The sequence below is a fragment of the Chrysochloris asiatica genome, unplaced genomic scaffold (assembly GCF_000296735.1).
Source record: "Chrysochloris asiatica unplaced genomic scaffold, ChrAsi1.0 scaffold00411, whole genome shotgun sequence".
NCBI lineage: Eukaryota > Metazoa > Chordata > Mammalia > Afrosoricida > Chrysochloridae > Chrysochloris > Chrysochloris asiatica.
In genome coordinates this window covers 889,086-894,897 of record NW_006408929.1, presented here as the reverse complement: position 1 = coordinate 894,897, position 5,812 = coordinate 889,086, and the positions used below count along the sequence as shown (strand labels likewise).

The 5,812-nt window shown below is 37.0% G+C and overlaps 1 protein-coding gene and 1 pseudogene across 1 annotated transcript in view; one reads left to right on the top strand and one right to left on the bottom strand.

Annotated features, from left to right (window-relative positions):
• LOC102840069 overlaps positions 1-3,421 on the top strand; it is a 23,989-nt pseudogene extending 20,568 nt beyond the window's left edge.
• CAMK4 (calcium/calmodulin-dependent protein kinase IV) overlaps positions 1-5,812 on the bottom strand; it is a 410,640-nt gene that overhangs the window by 245,618 nt on the left and 159,210 nt on the right. The window lies entirely within an intron of this gene.

The following is a 5,812-nucleotide window of genomic DNA, read 5'->3' as shown; positions in this document are numbered from 1 at the left end:
CCCTTCAATTTCAACTCCTTTTGCCTTCCATTTTACATCTGGAAATACAAAATCTTTGGAGTTTTAGAGCAGGCTACATCCCCTGTGCTTCAATCTAATTAATAAATGCTAGTCATTATTTTGGCCAGGTGGCAGCATTGATGGACTCAACTGTGGCAGCGGTAGTGAGGTTGGCCCAGGATCGGACATTGTTTCATTCTGCTGTGCATGGGGTCACTATGAGTCGCTTCCGACTTGATGGCACCTAACAACAACAACAACAGTTATTATTTATTTCAGTAGAAACATTGCAATTGTTCCATAACACTCATATTCCATTGCACTGTCAATTCATTTGAAGCTATCCTGGTCCACACTTCTGCACCTTGCTGCTTCTTCACATACATGCCAACCTAGACCCCAGCTTGCAAATGGTTATATTTCATAGGTTGATTTGACCTATCACAGATATATTTTGTCTACACATAATTAGGGAGTCCTGGTAGCGCAAACATGAAGTACTCAGCTATTAACTGACAGGTTGGCACTTCAAACCTAACCAGCAGCTCCACAAGTGAAAAATCTGGCAATCTGTTCCTATGAAGATTACAACTTAGAAATTTTCATGCATAGGGCAGCAGTTCTGCCCTGTCACGTTGGATCACTATAAGTTAAAGCTGACTTCACAGTAGTTAAAACAATGCAAGGGTTAGGCAGTGTTTGTTTTGTAGTTAGATGTCAGCATGAAAAAAAAGATACTTCGTATTTTAAGAAAACCAAGCATTTCTGGATGACCACAAACACCTAAAGCTGGCAGTGATTGCCCATTGAGATAAGACATGCTTTCTCCAGTTTGTCAGAAAACTCACCAGTTCTTATTGGTTTTTAATATGTCATTTTATTAATTTACAAAAAATAGTCCTAAGCCTCTTTAGGCATCTGAGCTTATAACTCCTGGTATATATTATGAACTCCTTGAAGTTATGGAGTGTCTTATTGATCTATGTTCAGGTGTCTCTCACAGAACCTGACATTTAAAGCTGGTCTTCTAGAAATAATTTACTGCACCAGAGTCAGATGGCACCTGGCTACCACTACTGACCATTCTGACCAAGGATATAATAATAGATGATCCTGAACAGACTGTGAGAAAAATGTAGAACAAAATCTAAAATCTGCAAAACAGACCAGACTAGTTGAGACTAGAGGAATTCCAAAACTGTCATCTAGAGATACGCTTTACACTCTGAACTAAAACTACTCCTGGAGGTCACTTTATAGCTAAATAATATATTGGCTCATGAATTAATGATATCACTCATAAATACTGTGCTCCTTAAAAAAAAAAAAAAAAATCTATGTGAGACTGAATAGTCAATAGTTACCCTATAACAAAGATGAAAAGATAAAGGAGAAAGGAGGCAGGGAACTAGATTAATGAAATAGAACAACCAGAACTAAAATAATGAGAATGTTTATACATTGTAAACAACGTAATCAATATCACTTAATAATATGCATGGGAATTGTTAAAACAGGAACCGATTTGCTATGAAAACTTCCACCAAAAATACAATTTAAAATATAGAAATATTTTATGATTAAATTCAATAGATATAATAATCACAATAATTCAGCAAAGAGGCATTATAAGTATTGTGATTCACATATGAGAAGGTACAGTTTGGGCAGTTAGTTACATGTTCAGACAGGTATAGTTAATAACAGTCAGAGTTGATGTTGAACTCAAGTCATTGCTGGGTCTCAGAATTTCTCACTAAGATAAACAGTCTTTCCTGGCCATTTACCCAGAGAGGTAAATGACAAACGAATCACTACATTTCTTATCATACCCTCCTTACCACAGAACTTATTGAAGGTAGCCATGTATTATAGTTAATTGAGCAAAAGACAGTCTTGTCATCCTTGCATCTAAGGAACATTCTGACTGTATTTCTTCCAAGACAAATTTATTTGTTCTTCTGGCAATCCATGGTACTTGGCAATATTCTTCCTCAATGCCACAATTCAAATGCATTGATTATTTTATGGTGTTCCTTATTCATTGTCCAACTTTCACATGCATATGATCCATGGTTTGGGTCAGGTGCACCTTTGTCCTCAAACTGATATCTTTGTTCTTGAACACTTTAAAGAGGTATTTTGCAGCAAATTTGTTTAACATAATACTTCATTTGAATTCCTGGTTGCTGCTTTCATTAGTATTGATTGTGAGTTCAAGCAAAATGAAGTCTTTGACAACTTCAATCTTATCTGCATTAGCCATGATTTTATTTATTGGTCCAATTGTGAGGATTTTTTTGTTTTCTTTACACCAAGGTGTAATCCATACTGAAAGCTGTAGTTTTTGATCTTCATCAATAAGTATCTTAAGTTCTCTTTGCTTTCTGCAAGTGGACTAGGCAGTGTTTTGTTCTCTCGTTCTTAGAGTCACAATGAGTGAGCAGTCAGTGCTTTTTAAATAGTAGGCCCCCAATACAGGCTTGGTGAGTTAAAATAGATTGTATTAATAACTCTATTCTTTGCTACATCTATAATCACAATGGCTTAAATCCTATATGAAAAGAAAGGAGGAAGGGAGAACAAGAGGGAGGGATGGAAAGAAGCAATGAAAGACAGAAAGAAATTGTTATCATAAAGAATTAAAAATAAAAATGCAGTCAATAAAATGAAAATACAAAACAAAAACAATCCTCTCAGCTTTATATTAGAATGACAAGAAGCTACGAATAGGCCAGTACTTAAGATGGAGGTGGGATTAGAGTGGGAGGCACAGAAGTGGTGGAATTATAACGACAACCGAGGATCAGAGATGTGAAGAGTGGGAAGAGGAAGAAGAGCAGTTGGTTCTGGTGGAATTGTCAGGAATTACTGATTCAGACTTTCTCTCAAAATGTGAAAATAAATGCAAGATTAGGAGCATTGACACTGAGAGGCTTATTATGCAAGTGTCTTCGCTGGGGAATCTGAAGACAGTCTTGGGACCTGTGCTATATTTGAAGAAGATCTGGAGGAACATGTGGATGCAGAAGGCAACAATAAAACAATGTTAAAACACAAATGCCATACAATGAAGAAGCTCAGCCTGACAAGAACTCTTCTGACAGAAAAGAAGGAAGGTGACAAACCAGAGCGGCAAATCAATGATACTGATTCCTCCAGTAGACCCAACGTGATTTGTAGTTTTCTACATGATAATGAAGATGAAGAAGTTGTAGTTCCAGCCTCAGATAAACCTTTGGAGTTGAAGGAGCAAGAGACTCAAATGAAAGATGACTGAGACCTGAGTTACGAACAGAAGAAATCGCTGCACTTGGAAATAGAAGACTCTGATCTTCTTATTGAGATTCTTTCTTTTGATACAGAAGGTTTTGTTTTTGTGGAAATTCAGGATGCTGCCTTAGAATCTACTCCTAGATGAAATGTCTCTCATATCTAATCGTGAACTTACTTAGTTTTTAAGTCAAATGTAGCTTTTAGTTGTTCATCTATTTTGTTACTTCTCTTGGCATTTTCCAACTATAACATAAGTTAATATTTATTGTTTTGTTGTGAAGTGCCATCAAGTTGGTTCTGACCCATTGTGACCCTGCATAGGATTTCTGGGGAGCAGCTGATGAGTTGGAACCACCGACCTTGTAGTTCAAACAGTTTTGTAGTCTGGCACATTAACCCACAGCACCACAAGTAGTTATGTAATATTAAAACCAGAATGAATTGACTTTAAAAACAATAACAAAAACCAGTTTAAATGATCAGACACTCTTCTCTAATGAGTCCTTTACATCTGGATGCATTACTAAGCTAAGTAGATCAGTGTTCAATTATAGGTGTCACAAATTGCCATATACTGGTGTTGGTAGCTGCCATGGAGTCGGCTACTGACACATAGTGACTGCTGGGAGACCAGAATAGTAGCTCCTCAAGCCAAAAACAAACCGGATGCTGCTGTGCTGCCAAGCTGTGTTTCTTGCTCTGTATCCCACAGCATTCAGTGAGCCTGGTGTCAGATCCCATCCAACAAAGTGTACAGTGTCCTGTGAGTGTGGATGCCATTCCAAACCGGTGACTCCTGCTGCTGTTCAGCCAGACAGAACACTGTAACTGCCTACCTCTGACCACCTTTTATATGGGACAGAAACAAACCACTTGTTGTTGATGTGACTCCGTTAGATCCAAATGTTACCCTAATTTTGTGCATTTTTAAAAACATGGAAAATCTAGAAAAGGATAAAGAGGAAGAGTGGAAGATTCTTGAAATTTGTAATTTTAGAAAAGAAACTAATCTAGGCTATAACACAGCACTACCTTATATTGAAGAGGTAAATAAAAGTCTTAAATTCTGAAGGGGTAAAAAAACCAGGCTATGAATAGCCAAATAAATGTTGAAAGAGAAGAACAAAGTAGGGGGACTCACACTTTATCATAAAACCTATCATATATTAATAAAAACAGCCTGGTCAATGAGTTGCTGGACTGGGGACTCAGCACCTAGTCTCAGGACATCATGGTAAATTGTCGTAACAGAGTCCACAAAGACAACATTCTACTTTCTACTTTGATGAGTAGCATCTGGGATCTTAAAAGCTCACGAGGAGCCATCTAAGATGCAGCGAATGGTTCCTCCATGTGAGGAAGAAAAAGAAGTGATGAGCACTGAAGATGCTGGGAATCAATTAGTCCAACAGTCTAATGCAACATGTGACTATCAGTCTACATGATCTTGACACCAGAAGAACTAGATGGTGTCTGGTTACACTACCAACTGTTATGAAAGGGATCAGATTAGAAGGTTCCAGAGGCAGTGGCAGAAATGTGGAACGAAACTCAAAATTACATGGAAAAAAAAAGACCAGGTATACTAGTTAGAAAGAAACTGGAGGAGCCTGAGGCAATGGCCCTCAATCACCCTTCAGATCTGGAAAGAAACTCACCTTCATGGACCAATTTTCAGTCAAGCAGTAGATAGGTATATAGTGGGGAGACAATAACACTATTAAGGTATGCTCACCATGGAATGGTCAATCATTCAGAATAAAAAATAGTGACATTTTCCTAAGGACTAAGTTGAGAAGGTATGGAAAGGAGAGTGGACTGGAAATAGGAATCACAGGGAAGAAGCAGGATGACTGTTGCTGTACGGAGGGGAATGTAATTATTGAGATGAAACAAAGTGCATGATTTTCTAAATGTCAAACTGATGACCTGCTCTGTAAACCTTCATTCATTCACAATAAAAAGTAAAAAAAAGCCTTGTACTAGTATAACATAGATACATAATCACTGAAAGGTATCATTAATATCACATGCAACTGAAATTTTGCTGAAGATTGAAAAAAAAATAGATACAACAGTAAATCAGCTGGGTACAGCAGAAATTCAACCTGGATTCAGAAGAGGATGTGGAATGATGGATATTATTGTTGATGTCAGATGGTTCTTAGCTAAAAACAGAGAATACCAACAAGATGTTTACTTTTGTTTTAATGATTTATGCAAAGGCATTTAACTATATGGCTAATAACAAACAAACATTAATAAAAATAGATATTCTGGAATACTTAATTGTGGTCATAAGGAATGGTATAAAATCAGTAAAGGTATGTGCAGGTTTTAATTATTTCACCATATTTATTCAATCCATATGCTAAGCAGATAATCTGAGAAGCTAGATTACAAGAAGAACATGGCATCTGGATTGGAAGAATATTCATTAACATCCTGTGATAAACAGATGACACAACCTGGCATGCTAGAAGTGAAGAGTGGAAATACTTTAAAGACTACAGTATGGATTGCACCTCAATGTAAA